General features: G+C 38.0%; 1 pseudogene across 1 annotated transcript; it reads left to right on the top strand.

The window, feature by feature from the left end:
- Positions 1 to 387: 387 nt before the first annotated feature.
- LOC308551034 (protein S100-A7 pseudogene) lies at positions 388 to 693 on the top strand (annotated as a pseudogene). Its single transcript has one exon. The product of its transcript is annotated as a protein S100-A7 pseudogene (transcript).
- Positions 694 to 16475: the final 15782 nt, after the last annotated feature.

Consider the following 16475-nt stretch of genomic DNA (forward strand, 5'->3'; position numbering starts at 1 on the left):
AATGGCATTTTTATACACCAACAACGAACTTTCAGAGAGAGAAACTAAAAAAGCAATACCATTTACCATTGCAACTAAAAAAATAAGATACCTAGCAATAAACTTCACCAAGGATGTAAAAAAACTGTATTTGGAAAACTACGGGACACTGAAAAAATAAATAGAGGAAGGTATAAACAAGTGGAAGAATATACCATGCTTATGGATTGGAAGAATCATTATCATTAAAATATCCATACTACCCAAAGCAATTTATAGATTCAATGCAATTCCTATTAAAATACCAACATGTTTCACAGATCTAGAACAAACATTTTGAAAATTTATATGGACCCTCAACCTTCTCCTCAGTGACACCTCGTCAGCTCAGCTTCTTTGAAAACCAAGATGAGCCACACTCCAGCTGAGAAGTCCTTGATGGACATGGTCGTCCTGTTCCACAAATACACCAAACCTGATGACAAGACTGACAAGCCAGGCCTGCTGAAGATGCTGAAGGAGAATTTCCCCAACTTCCTCAAGGCCTGTGAAGAGAAGGGCAAAAATTACTTGTCCTCTATCTTTGAGGACTCAGAAAAGAATGCAGATAAGAAGATCCAGTTCTCCGAGTTTCTGTCCCTGATGGGCGGCATAGCCAACGACTACCATGAACAGAGCCATGGAGCGCCACCCTGCTCCCAGGGAAGGCAGTGAGCCTATTCAGCCCGAGGCCACCCGAAACCCCAAGAAACAGTAAAGTATCCCCTTCACCAAGAAAAAAAAAAAGAATATTTATATGGAACCAAAAAAGATCCCAAATAGCTGCAGCCATCTTGAGAAAAAAGAACAGAGTGGGAGGGAATCACTTTACCGGATATTAAACTTACTACAAAGCCATTGTAATCAAAACAGCCTGGTATTGGTACAACAACAGACATATAGATCAATGAAACATAATAGAGACCCCAGAAATAGACCCATGCCATTATGGTCAGTTAATATTTGCCAAAGGAGGCAGGAGCATACAATGTAGTAAAGACAGTCTCTTCAATAAGTGGTGCTGGGAAAATTGGACAGATACATGCAAAAAAATGAAACTAGACCACTTACTTTCACCATACACAAAAATAAACTCAAAATGGATAAAAGACTTAAATGTAAGTCTCGAATCCATAAAAATCCTTGAAGAAAACTTAGGCAATAAAGTCACAGACATCCCACGTAGTGGAATTTTCAGATACATCTCCTAAGGCAAGAGAAACAAAAGAAAACATAAACTTATGGGACTACGTCAAACCAAAAAGCTTTTGCACAGCAAAAGAAAACAGCTTCAAAATACAAAGGAACCCCATGGTCTGGGAAAACATATTTGCCAAGGATGTATCTGATAAGGGGCTAATTTCCAAAGTGTACAAAGAACTCATATTACTCAGCAAGAAGAAGACAAACAACCCAATTAAGAAATGAGCAAAGGACCTGAATAGACACTTCTCTAATGAGGACATACATATGGCCAAGAGACACATGAGAAAATGCTCAGCGTAGCTAATCATCAGGGAGATGCGAATTAAAACCTCAATGAAGTATCACTTTACACCTGTATGAATGGCTACCATCAACAAATCAATAAACGACGTCTACTGGCAAGGATGTAGAGAAAGGGGAACCCTAGTACACTGCTGGTGTGAATGCAGACTGGTGAAACCACTATGGAAAACAGTATGGAGGTTCCTCAAAAAATTAAAAATGGAGCTTCCTTTTGACCCAATGATTCCACTCCTAAGACTATACCCTAAGAATCATGAAACACTAATCAGAAAGAATATATGTACTCCTATGTTCATAGCTGCACAATTTACAATAGCTAAGATTTGGAAACAGCACAAGTGCGCATCAGTGGATGAGTGGATAAAAAAGCTGTGGGACATATACACCATGAAGTACTACATAGCTGTAAAGAATAAGGATCTCATACCCTCTGGAACAGTATGACTGTACCTGGAGAAAATTATGGTAAGTGAAATAAGCCAAGCAGAGAAAGACAAACATCACATGATCTCACTTATATGTGGAATCTAAAGAACTTAATAAACTGATGAACAGAACAGATTCAATGACATGGAAGCATAGATCAGTCTTGATGAATGTCAGGAGGATTGAGGAGGGCAGGTGGGTTGAGGGGGAGAGAGTAACCAAAGAATTTATATGCATATATGTACAACCCAAGGACACAGATAATGGTGGGGAGAGGGACTAGGGAGGGGATGGGAAGGGATGGGATGGGGTGGAATAGGTCATTGGGGAGAAAAAGGGGCATCTGTAATATTTTAAACAAAAATAATATTTAAAAAATAAATTAAAATAATAATACGAGATAAAGAGCAATTAATAAGATGCAAATAAGAAAATTAAGATAAAGAAAAAAATTAAAATAATTAAGATAAAGTGGGCCCAAGAGTAACATTTGTACCTTAAATGTATATTCTAAGTCTTCATAGTTCTATTAAAGACATGTGATGTGAGGCATAAAACCAGACGCAAGATCTATAATGTCCAGGAGATGAAACTTAAATCTTATTCGAAGGAGAACCAGAGGAAAATGTCTCTCTTGAGTCCATATTAACAGGAACTTAATGGACAACTTCATCAACAGCAGCCCTATAGAAAATATAGAAATAGGCATCAAAGGACAGTTTCTTATACTTCCATTGGTGCCACCATATAAACATCATTGAGGAAGAGAGCAATTCAGCAAGGGAATCCATACACATTTCTGATGGCCTGGCTTGCTCCAGGAAAAAATATGAGTGTGTGCAATTCATCCAAGGTTGAGAGAATCCCTGAGCTCAGGCTTATACCTCAGATAAAAAGCTGGAGAACAACTGTTCCATGTGGCCAGCTTTGCCAAGGTGGAAATAAGAATGACTTCTTATGAATGTCCAGGAGCTCCAATTCCTGGGGCAGCTTCCCTTTATGTATATAAAAATATGCACCCTCCACTCTCCTCAGAATAACCCTGAAACATAGAGCAGTCTTGAAGAGGGTCGCCCAGTTAGCAGATCACCTAGGTATTACTGGACCTAAAACCACAGAATTCTGAAAATTATCTTAGGAGATGAATACAAAATCAACAATAAAAGTTTATTTTTATTTAGAATGAGAAAACACAACAAATTAACATTTTTTAAAAAGCTGGAAGATATCACAAAAATCTCTCAAAATTAAGTAATATGTTTTATGAATTAACTACCTCACACACCTCTGTAATAAAATTTTTCTACATTTTGTCTACATATTTCTTGGTCTTTTATAAAATCATTTTCTATATAGAGAATAGAAAAATAATTCAGTCTTTCTTCTAGCATGAATGATGGAAATTTGTTTTTTTCTTATTGATAGCTTATGAAAAGTTTCTTTCTGCTTCATGACCTGTTATGAACAATGCCCTACATATTTTGGTATTGTCATTAATTTTAGGAAAGACTCTATCAAATTTTATTCATAGATATTCTTTGATATTTAGACTAGCTTTTCACAGATTAGTTTCAGACTCACTACATTTGTACATTTGTCTTTTCTCCACTACTTATCTGTTGTAGGTGGCAGGAATGGGACTGGGTGTTAGTCCAGTGGGGTCAGACCAAACCTGAGTTCAGCAACCTTGGTGCTTGGGTTCTCACTAGGAAAGAATTCAGAGCCAAAACCTGAACTATAAGAGAACATTTATTTTGTTAATCACAGAGGTAGTTATTAAAGTAATTCCTAGAAGAAATGGGGTTAGGGAACAAGTTATAGAGGCAAAGAAAGGGCCACTGGAGCTTAGGAGGAAGGAAGCTAACAAGGCAGGGGAGGGGGAGATCAGTGTGTTCCCAGGAGGGAGAATGCACCTGGAGGAGATTTTAGGGGTGGTCCCAGGGGAAGATCTCAATTGAATATTCAGCAGTTTTCCAGGTGTATCCTTTCAGGGTGGGGTCTCCACTGACTGATTGGTCAGCACCAGGGCAGGGGTCATTATCCAATGCGGCTAGTCCTGAGGTCAGCTGTGACTGGTTTTGTTGCTCTCCTGGATCCGAAGCTGAAATACAACTGAGGTTTAGATGTTATCTCTAGGGAGGAGAGGTCAGGAAGTCCAAAGGCCAAGGTCCCACCCTATAATTGTCTTTTGCTAGGCACCTGGAGCTTTCTATCCTGATGACTTTCTGTACCTAGCCCATCATCCTTGCTCTGCTCATGTCTGTCTATCTATCACATATCTACATACATCTGGTTCCAGGCCCTGTAGGGCTGGTTCATATCATACTACAGCCCTCTACCTTCATGTTACCATATGAGGTAAGATAGCACATTGAGAAGTAAGATTATTTTATCAGGATGTCTAACAACTGCTTAACTGTACAAGGAAATGACTGCAAAGTCACATAGATATATTCCACTAAGCACAACTGAAAGGATCCTGTAGTAGTAGGTTAAAAAATAACAACCCAAATACATCAGATCTTAATCCCTGGAATATGCAGATGTTAACTTGTAAGCAAAACTCTAACATAAAAAGGAAGAAAATTTTACCTTTTGCAACAGCATGGACAGACCTGGAGAACATTATGCTAAGTGAAATAAGCCCGAGAAAGACAAGTACCATATGATTTCACTCATATGTGGAATTTAATGAACAAACTGAATTAGCAAGCAAAATAGAGACAGACTCATAAATAGAGAACATGCAGACAGCTCTGGTGGTGGGGGGTGTTGGGAGGGGTGGAGGGACTGAGAGAAAAAGAAAAAAATTAGAGAACTCATGAACATGGACAGCAGTGTGGTGATTGGGGGGCAGGTGGAGGCGGAAGAGGGCTTAGAGGGGATAAATGATGATGGAAAAAATTAAATTTTAAAAATAGATCTGGAGGATCTTAAGGATAAAAAGATTATCTTGAATCATCCAAAGTGGACTCTAAATGCCATCACAAATGCCCTTATAAGATACAGCCAGAGGGAAATTACACACAGAGAAAAGGTGATGTGAAGACAAAAATAGAGATTAGAATGATGTGGCTACAAGCGAAAGAACACCAAAGAATGTTGGCAGCCACCCAAAGCTGGAAGAGACAAGGAATGGATTCTCTCCCACAGTTTCCCAAAGAGCCATGTTGACACCTTTATTTTGGACTTCTGGCCTCCAGAACTGTGAGAAAATACATTTCTTTTGTTTTAAGCCATCAAGTTTGTGATAATTTATTACAGTAGCCTTAGGAAACTAATATAGATCCTTAGTAAAACAGCCTTGTAGCCAGATCCAGCATTGGGCAGGAGCTTTTCCACTACCACTTTACATTAGGAGAAGTATGAAAGAGAATTTGGAGGGGAAGGACACCATTATTGGTTAAATTGCTGTTGAAATATTTTTTTTAATTGTATAAAATTATATAATAATGTGAGCATATTACTTGGACCTCTCCCAAGGCCTTACAAGGGGCCCAGGCAAGTAAGGCGCCCTGAAGCTTAAGACTCATTAGTTTCACAGTGTATCTTCCTCTGCCTCAAGGCAGCCAGAAGTGGTTGAGCTGAGAAAGGTCTAAAAGAAAAGTCTTATGCCTTTGGGGCAGGAAAGGGCTAATATGCAAAAAAAAAAAAAATTTTTAAATCAGGATCTTCAGAGGAGGAGCACAGTGGAAACCAGTTTATGGTGAAGGTAGGGTGGCAGAGAATGTAGAAGGAATAGAGTGTGATAAAAACATTAAAAAAAAAATGCTACATGACTTCTGTCCTCTTCATCCCACTAGAAGAAGGGGGAAAATTGAAGCTATCTTTTTCTGTCTGCACAAACTCTGAAAGTTGAAGCTTTCTTCTTGTCTCCAACCCCCACAGAGACATTTGTTTCTTCTTCTCCCATAACAATTTCACATCTTGTATTTGAGTTTTAGCCAAATGTTCTATAACTATTTCTTTACATATTTATTCCCTCCCCCAAGGTTTTGAGTTCTGTAAATAAAAGAACCATTTCTGATTTACCTTTGTAAACTGGTTGAGTTAAAAAGAAATACAAGAGAAAGAAAACCTGGGGAGGGAGCCTAAAGTACAGACTCAGATCACTTGTTTCCATCTGCATGCCCTCTTCTTTCTACTGCCTTGACAATAGAATCTTTATCAAGTCTAGAGAAGGAGAACTGATCTCAGCATGTGTTATCACCAATCTATTGTTTATGGCATAAATATTCATTTTTTTTGGTACAAAAAATAACGGGCTGTTGAGATTCAAAACCCATTCTTTTAACCTACTGTTTCTGCTAGGAGTTTCAACCATCTATTTTGAAATCTCTCACCAATCCCCACACCAGCTGAGAATGTGTTCTGTAGCTCTGCACTATTCTTCATTTATTGATTAGTAAGTACTGGGTGCCCAAGGAGATGAGGCTAGAAAAGAGTCATGGGAACCTTATGTCAATGACCCCTGTAAGTCAGAGACCCCAAATCATGGACATTCTGCTCAGTGTTGCTCACATCAGTAGAAAGAGACAGCACTCAGTAAAGCAAGTCAGAAACTTTATTCCTTGGCCAAGAAATGGAGAAGGATAATTGAATGCTTAATGATTCCTTCTCCTCAGTTCTGAGGAATTGGGAAAGTACAAGAGGGTGACTAGTGTGGAGGGGGGTAGGTGGGTTCAGTGGTGGGGATGCCCAAGGAAGAGTTGAGAGTTCTTAGATTTCCAAGGGAGCATGCCTAGTTCTCAAAAGTGCTTGGAACATGCCTAGCCATACATCACATGTCTCATTTTAATGTTAAATCTCCACCCCTGGGTGTGATTTTTAGTATGTTATGAAGAAAATTTCATCAAAAGGTAGCTTGGGAAGGGGTCTCAGGTGTCATCTTGGATTTTTCCAGTGTAAACCAACTTCTTAGAGGTGGTTCTTGGATATCTTGACAAGTTCAGCCTGCTTTTTGTCAGGGATTATGTTAGAGAAAACACAAGAAAGTCAGTAGAAGTTATAGATTAATGTTGTGGCGGCATACCTGGTGACACAATGAAAAAGATATCAGTTCATATTAAAATATCATCCCACTACAATTATCTTTCTATATCAGATCACCTGTACCACCACCTTACAGGTATGGCTGGTAGGAAATGCCATCTTAGTCATATTTTGGAAGCCCAGAACTAGATAATGCAGAAGTCCAAGTAGTTTGTGATAGTTATTAATGCTCTTCACAAGTATTTCATGTCTTTCTCCTGCCAGTGCACTCAGCAGGATTTACTTTCTTCCCACTGGAAATTAGTTGTGTCCATTTGTCTTGCATTGGCCAGTGAAATGTGAGTAGATACAATGTGTATCCTCAAGTAAAGAGTTCAAAGAGTCATGGTATGATATTATGCTCTCTTTCCCTTCAGCTTAAGTACCAGAGTGAGTATACATGGATTGGAGGTCTCAGCTGACCCTCAATGTACATATAGTACTAGTGAGAGATTAGACCTTTATTTGTTAAGCCACTATAATTTTGCATTTGTTTGTTAATGTAATATAAACTAACCTGTCTTCATTATTACAAACATGTAAGAACATAGTTCTCCCGCCAAAAAGTAGTAGCCTCAAAGTCTACTCATTTAAGTTAAAAAAAAAAGTTATCTAGAAAAGAAGCATCTATGTGACTACTGGCACACGTAAATAACTGGAATTAGATAGATAAAGAGCTAATTTGTGTGGGAGCTGTACTGCCAAAGAAACCATGGGCTGTGATAATTTGACATGATTGAACAAGAGCAGATTGAGAAAGCTGCTTAGCCACCAAGGAGGGCATATTCTCTCATGCCTTTGCACATGAGGTCCTGGAAGATCACTAAGAGCTAAGAAGTATAATTGGGACTGAATAATTAAGTATTCTCTACTCCTCTGACAGAGGGTCTTCCCAATGTCTGCCCAGTAGAATCTCTACAGACCAAAGCTTTCCATTTTTCCAATTTTAAAATAGGAGTTTATTGGCCATTAGCCTACTTCTATTCTCCCATGTATATTGCATATGTGGGGATACTTTTAAGTTTTAGTCCATATGATTCTGGATCAAGAGATGTTATCATCTCTGGACCTGATGCAGTCATCATTGCATATCACTCCTAGATGTAGAAACTACCATAATTTACTCAGGGATGTTGGACTTTGAACTTGATACCAAGACTGAATAGGACTTTTGGATTGCTTCTTTGAGATGAGTGTTTTCTACATAAGAGAAGGAGAGTAAACTGAACATTCAGTGATCAGAAAGACAGATTATTAAAGGCATTAGGATTCTTCACACTGTTATATTATCTCTCTTTTCAGGCACAAGGTAAGATTGTATTTCTACCGATGTGAAGTTAGGTGCAGCCATGTGACTCACTTTGGCCAGTGAAAAGTGAACTGAAGTGATTGATGTATGTCACTCTAAGCAGAATCTCTGAGAACTATTGCATGCTTTGTAATGTTTTCAGAGAGTGTTTACCTTCTCTGTCTGGGTCCCAGAATATGGATATCAACAGTGTGGATCCACAGTCAACTATAAAGGCTGTGAGCAATAAATAAACCTCTTATATTTGAAGTTGCTGAGATTCAAGTGACTTCAAATAAACTTGTTTTCATAACATAGCCTTACCTATCCTGATTGATATAGGCTCTTGCATAGCCCATGACATTCTAGCTGGGCCTTGCAGTCTTGACTGATGCTTTTTATCCAAGCCTGAAAGTGGCCCAATGATCTGTATCTGAACTCAAGTTCATGTCTCTTAACTTTCATTCCTCTGATCACCTCTTAAAGGTTCATGTGAAAAAGGTCATGGATGTCTACCATATTACATGGAACACCTTATGGTATATTTCTTATATAAAATAAACTCCCTCTAGTCTTGAGGAAATGTTTCCTCCCAGACATCCATCTCCTTATTTGCCCATCTTTGCCTCTCAGAGCTTGAAATTTCTAAATCAAAAGCCTGAGTGGAGGGGCTTTTTGGTGCCTCAAAAACTGTATCTTTTTTTTTTTTTTTTAATGTTTTTATTGATTTCACACAGAGAAAGGGAGAGGGAGAGATAGAAACATCAATGATGAGAGTTATTGATCAGCTGCCTCTTGCACTCTCCTTACTGGGGACCGAGCTTGCAACCCAAGCACTCCACTCCTACCCCATAACTAAAGGACATGTAAAACCTAACAAAAATCTCATATGCAAAAGTCTGACACTAGTAAGGGTCAGAGCTGATTGCTGTGTAACACTGTTCTGAGTAGATGATTAAAGATAATAAAACAACCATTATCTATTACTTAGATTTTTTGTAATCCTAAAATAACCACCTCTTTGCTTATCTTAAAAATGAGCCCAGACTTCCAGTCCAGACAAGATTCTATAGACCCCTTTCACCCTACTTCTCCCCACTAATCACAGCTATAAGCCTGGAAGTTATGAAAGAAACAACAAAAAAGTTTGAAAGATGGTAAGAAGATGAACTCTTTTTGAAGCCTCACCTAATGGAAGAAGACAACCTAAACCTAGCTTTTCCTTACCCCTATCTAACAACAGAAGGCATCCCAGGTAGGCTTTTTCCTCCCCCATACTGAACAAGAGTTTATCTGACAACATCAAGTAAGACATTACTCTCCAGAGGAACTAATAAGGAGCCTCATCAACAATAAGCAGTCAGGAGAAGTACTCTCCATTTTTGTCATGCCTTAGACTCTCCTAAGAGACACTGAGGTGGGTGAGTAGAATGAGCAAGAAATAACTACAGCAAGTGATTCCAATCAGTAAGCTTCTTTGTCCCCCTGGGCCCGAAACTCTTTTCTCTCATCCAGAACAACCCTGCAATCACACTTTCAGGTATTTATTCTAAATAAATGGAAACTTCCATCCATACAATAACCTATACATAACTGTCAATAGTGGCTTTAATCATGATAGGTAAAGACTGGAATCAGTCTGGATAACTCACAACAGGTGAATGGCTAAACAAACTGATACATATATACATGGAATACTACTCAGCAATAAAAATAACTGAACTATTGATATGTACAAAAATTTGGATAAATCTCTAGAACTATGCTGAATTTAAAAAATTCCAAAAGGTTGTATACTATGATTACATTAATATAACATTTTTTAAATGAAAAAATTATAGAAATGGAGCTCAGATTAGTAGTTGCCAGGGATTCAGGTTACACAGGGTCTGGGCATGTTATAAAAGGGGATCATGAAGTATACTTGTGTTGCTGGAACTGTTTGTTCTGGATCTTGACTATGGTGGTGGATACGCAAACCTACACATATGATAAAATTGAACAGAAGTAAGTATGCACAAACTCACACAGACACACATTTTTTTATTCCTATTCAAAATAATGGAAGCTGGTCAATTTTTTTTTTTTCTCCCAGTATGCTATGAAACCAAACCACAGAGTTTTGCACAAATTATAGCTTCAAGATTTACAGCCTTGCATTGTGTTGACTTCCACTGCCTCCAAGAACTCTTCCACAAACAGTCTGGGACAGCACAGGCCTTGCAACTGAACAGATTATTGTGGGTCACCAGGGCGTTGCCCAAATAGCCTTGGAGGTGACCAAGGAGCTCACAGCCAATGGAAGGAAAAGACCCATATCCCATTGACTATAATAATCTGATGTAAATCCTATGAAAGAGGTGAATAATCTTTGAGAGGATTCATAGAAGAGAGATTAAGAAGATAAACTGTGGATTCACTTGGACCTGGGATTTGATACTGTATCTGCCTGAAATTACCACAAGTTAACCTTGTGCAAAGTACATTTCAGTGTCCAAATATGTAAAATAGAGATGATAAGAGCATCTATTTACCTCATGGACTTGTTGAGAGAATTAAATGAGATATTGAGATATTGTATATAGATTGTTATGGACTGAAGTGTGTCCCCTCAAAATTCATGTTGAACTTATTTTAAGTAAATATTATTGAAAAGTTTAAAAAAAATGATGTTGAAGCCCTTACCTCAATGTGATTATATTTTGAGATAGGCCCTTTAAGGAATTAATTAAGGTTAAATGAGGTTATAAGGTAGGGCCCTAATCCAATAGTACTGGTATCTTTATAAGAAGAAGAGACATCAAAGATATACATTCACAGAATGAAGACCACGTGAGGACACAGTGAGTAAGCAGCCATGTACATGCCAAGAAGAAAGGCCTCATGAGAAACCAAACTACCTGCACCTTTATCTTGGACTTCCAGCCTTTGAAATTGTGGGAAATAAATTTCAGTTGTTTAAGCCATTTAGCCTGTGGTGTTTTGTTATGACAGCCTGAGCTAATACATACACCATCAGACCCAGAATTATGTGCTCAGTAAATATGACCTGTAATAATAATGACATTTTTATAATTAATATGAGTAAATTTATAGGCCTTGTGGCAAAAGATGTAATTCCTAAATTCTTAGAGGCCCAAGAGACCTCTGTTGGTAGGTATGGTACCATAGTCAAAAGGAAAGAGCAAAAGAGTAGATGTCAAGAAGAGCTCAAGGGAAGGAGAATGAACAAACTGAAGTTGGGTTTGAGGTTTCCCCACATATACTTATGCAAAGAGTCGATGAACATAGACCAATAGCAGGAGCTTAGTTGAAAGACAGCCAGTGGGTGAGGCACCCTCTAGTGACAAGGAGAAGTCATCGAGGGAGGGCAGCGCTTAGTGTGGAGTTTTGGGGATCAGAGTTAATCTAGGGTTTCTGATAGGACAGCCATGAGCAGAATGATCAAAAGGAAAGCATGAGTCAAAATTCCTAGAGAGTGCTAAGAATCAATACTTGGAAGATCAAGTCTAAATGCCAAGTGCAAATTGCTGAGGCAGAAGAAAAACATGAGAGAGACAGGGACAAGAGTCAACAACAGGGGAAATTAGATCACATGCCATAGAAAACTGTTGAGAAAGGGACTGAAATATTTGCTGTTTACTTTTGCTTGTTACTGCATGCTGCACAGTGAGTATGACAAGTTGAAAGTTATGAGGTCAGCAAGAGTGGTCCCAAGCCCATATTTTATAGTAATAGAAACAGGTAATGCTAAAGGCATCACAATAGATCTTGAAATGAACGACAACAACAAAAAGAATCACAGAAAAAGCCAGAATTCAATAGGCTTTTAAACAAACTGAACAAATTGACCCTAAATGATTGCTTATCACCATGGTATCTCTCAGGAACAATGTTAAAGGGAATAGACCACCAGACCCACCAACACTAACTGAGCATTCCACCAAGTGATCCTAGGCTGTGTTTCTTTGAAATAAATGAGAAGTCAGCAAACTTCTTTTGTAAGGGTCAGCTAGCAACAATTTTAGGATTTCAAGGCCACATAGTCTCTGTCACAATACTCAATTACTGTTCTTACAAAGCAAAAGCAGACATTGACTATATGTAAACAAATGTGTGTGGCTATGTGCCATAAACTTATGTGGACACTGAAAGTTGAATTTTATATAATTTTATGTGCCATGCAATATTATTCTTGTTTTGATTTTTTCCAACTATTTAAAAATGTAAAAATCTTTCTTAGCTTGTGGACAAGAAGATATTCAGCAGGCCATATTTGTCTTGTGGGCTGTAATTTGCTGACTCCTGATATAAAGAGTGCATAGCTCCCCAACACTAACTGGGCATTTCTCCACTTAACCCAGTAATATTTGTTCCTGTGACTTAAGCAAACCTTTTGAGTTATGAATAGAAGAGGTAACTTGATTTTATTAGTGCTGTTATGCAATTTAGATATTACTTGTGCTTGTAAAATAGTTAGTTATGTTTTTAATCAACTCTTTTGATTCTGATGCTAACTATTGAGGCTTATGGCCCCTTTGATGAGCTAAAGAGCATTGCTTAATCCTTTTAGCTCTATCTTCAGAGTATATCCTGAGCCCATTCATTTGTCATCACCTCCATCAGTGCTTCTCCAGTTTAAGTGGCCGTCATCTCCCACTGTATTACTATAATAGCTTCCCAAAATTTCTTCTTTTCCCCCTACAGCCTCTTCTGCATAGAGTAGCCAAGTAATCCCTTTAAAATATATCTGAGCATGCCATTCCTCTACTCAGAACTCTACAGTCTTTCCATAACACTTGTAGTCACCTACACAAGCCCTTATCTAACTTTGTTGCAGGTTGGATTCCCCATCTGAGATGGAGTTTAGAGGTCAGGATATATACTAGGGAGTGCCCTTGGAATCAACATCTGTGGAAAGGAGGGGCACAAAGCAAGAGTGGGGAGAAAAAGGCATCAGTCAAACTGCAATGTAAGCTCAACAATAGTTTTGGTCAATCTAATGGAGAGCTCTGGAAGTAGAATGGCCCTTGAGAGTTGTCTTAAATTAGGCCAAAATGTTGGACCTTTATACTTCCTCATTGATCAGTCACTGAACATGGGCAGCCGCGGGTAGGGGCATGACCGTGGTTGAGATTGCTCTCAGCAGCTGGTATAGTTCTGAAAGGTCTGTCCACAACATCCCAAACCTTGAGCAACATCACAGTGCCCAACACATTCTCCTACTTCATCTCCCATCATTCTTCCACTGGTTCAGTCACCTCTAGGTAAACTAGCTTCCTTGTTGTTCCTCAAGCAAATTGAGTACAATCATGCCTCAGGAACTTTGCCCTTGCTCTTTCCTTTCTCTGGAGGTCCCTTCCTTCCTACACTTCCTCACTTTCTCTTCTCAAATGTAGCTACCTCAAAGATAGAACTTCTCTAATAACTCTATCCAAAATAGAAGCCTCCATCATCCTCTATCTCTCTATCCTACTTTTATTTTTCTTCATAACACTTATCACTATTTAATACCTAGAATATATTTCTGCTTCTTTGATGACTTATTACTCTCTTACAAAATATAAGCTCTTTGAGTCTAGGATTGTATCTGCCTCATTCATTGTTCTAACTCCATAGCTTAGAGCAATGCATGACACTAAACAAGTGTTCAATGAATGATTGTTAAATGAATACAAAAAAGAATGAGCTGCTTGACCTTGATTCATAACACTGACATCTGTAAGATTAGCTTCCGACTATTTAAATGCAGATAATGTCTTCTCTGCTCTGACACACACCCAAGCTGGAGCATACAGTCCAGTCCTCAGGTCCATTTTCAAGGCAGTTTCAGAGCTTTCTCTCTCACAGCATTCCTTCCCCCATCCTTTCTTTAATCTCTTTGCCACTCAGTTCCAAACCAACTTCCTCTGACCTTATTAGATGAATAAGCTAGGGGCATGAGAGTGGAATGAAAGGAAAGGAGAGAGCCTCCACTGTTAGTCTAACAATGACATTAGGCCAATGACATTGAAAATCCATCCTTCTATTCTTATGTTATCTAATTTTTGCCTGAAGGCTACACCTACAATCAGTTTCCATTTTAAGACTGTCTAGTTACAAAAATTGATTTGACTAAATTAAATCCAAAGCAGTTTGAACTCATTAAAATCTCTTATTCCTCTTACGTGGCACTGAATGTTCTGTTAGTCCAGAACGAATGACATCTATCTTTTTATTGAGTCATGTGTTAATGACTGCTGTTCTGATGTTATTTAGATATCAATCAGTAAAATATTTATTCATCATGCACTCTTTTTAAACACCCTGCTATGTCCCTGGGGTTAAAAAGGAAATGTGACTTCTGCTTTTAAGGACCTTGTGATATCACAGAAGGGACAAGATTAACACATATAAACAGTTAAAAATACAAAAGAATATAGAATTAGAGTTGCTTATGGGTGGGGCACAGAATGGTGTATGGTAAACAAACTATAGGGTATTTACTTAATATCTATTATGGAGATTCTGGAAGCATTAGGAATTTCCCTGCTGGATTTAAGCAGAAGAAAAATCCACTGAAAATATATTCGAACTATAGAATTCCATAGAAAGCCATAGAATCAAGCTTGGAAAACAGGTTAGCAAGATCTCATCACAGGAATGAGAGCTGTGAGGGTTTGGAGAGAGGATTTCTGCCACCTCTAGGAATATTGGCCACCATAGTCTGCACTACTAACTCTCCTACCACTGCCACTTCTGGAATGGCAAATATTGCTACTGTAAATGAGTTATCTACAGTACCTTATTCTTACCATTATTATCTTTGAACTGGTCTAATTAGATCACCCAACAGCGCTCAAGCTACAAGGGAGGCCAGGAAAATAAGTAACTCTTTTGTCTGCTTTTATAGTAGGCAATTTTCCAAATCTAAACTAGGGTATTAGAGGTTGATGATTAAAAACAAAACTAACAGGTGTTTACAAATCTATGAAATAGTAAATTCTGTCATTGCTCCTTAGGAAACTTGAAATTTAGATGATGAAACAGGCCTTCACAATTTTGTTGATCAATCAGCATTTTTAGCCTCTACTATGTGCAAGGCATTGTGTTAAGGGGTGTGCATATTCAAAATAAGAGAAACACAGTTCTTGCCTTGAAGAAAAAATACTGTCAAGAGTAACAGAATTCAGAGATACAGCTAATTCTTGCCCATTAATAAATACAAAAAAGATTATTATTATTTTTTCATTCATGTTTGAGTAGTAACTGTGAGGCAGCCATATTTTGAACAGAATCTGATATATTGTTGATGTTCAATAAATATTTTTAATAATGAGTGCTTTTGGAGAAATAACATCCAAGAATACTCCAGCAGATGGTAAAATATTTTTGCACATTTAATTTCTGCCAAAACAACCCTCTGTACTACTTCGGAGTGGTAGAAAATCAAACAGAAAATTATAGACAGCTAGAGACAAAGCTATTCTGGCCTGAGCCATGGAGGAGGCTTATTCATTTGCCATGGTTGGATTAACTGTATCTTTCCCTTAGCTCTCATGAAAGAGGAGGAGGGGGAAATGTCAGCATACACAAGGTATATATTGTATTATCTCTTATTTGAGTCCACAGGACCATTGGAAAAAATAACAATTCCATATTTATAGTAAACTTGTTTCTTGCATGTTGGAGTATTATCAAGGAATTTCTAACATGTTTAAGCTCCCATCAGGAAGCAATTAGGTTCTATTCTAATCATCCTCAATTTACTAAAAAAACCACTGAGGCACAAAAAGTTTGAATAATTTATTACAGATGAGAAATTCAAACAGAATGTTCTGTTAGTCCAGTTCATGCCTTAAATTTGTTATAAAAATTCATATCATTTAATCACTTCTGAGAAAATGGGAAAGGTTCTCTGCACTATAACTCAAGCATGAAGACAGTTGCAATTCCACAAAATAGTGTATGGTAGTTTGTTCTATTTCTATTCAATATGGTGCTGAAAACTTCTCAGCAAGACAGTATATACAGAGGAAAATAAAAAGGGCCTGGTGTTCTTTTCAAGTTATGTGTCCACTAAATAGAATAGATTAAAATGATAGTGTGTGTGTGAATGTGCATGTGTGTCTGTGCATATACCATAGTGAAAATAACCCAGAAACTGCAAGTCTAATATTGTCTTACACACTGGGAAACATCAATTATTTCAACACTAGGGGAA

Source organism: Miniopterus schreibersii, assembly GCF_964146895.1.
Source record: "Miniopterus schreibersii genome assembly, chromosome: X".
In the NCBI taxonomy this organism is placed as follows: Eukaryota; Metazoa; Chordata; class Mammalia; order Chiroptera; family Miniopteridae; genus Miniopterus; species Miniopterus schreibersii.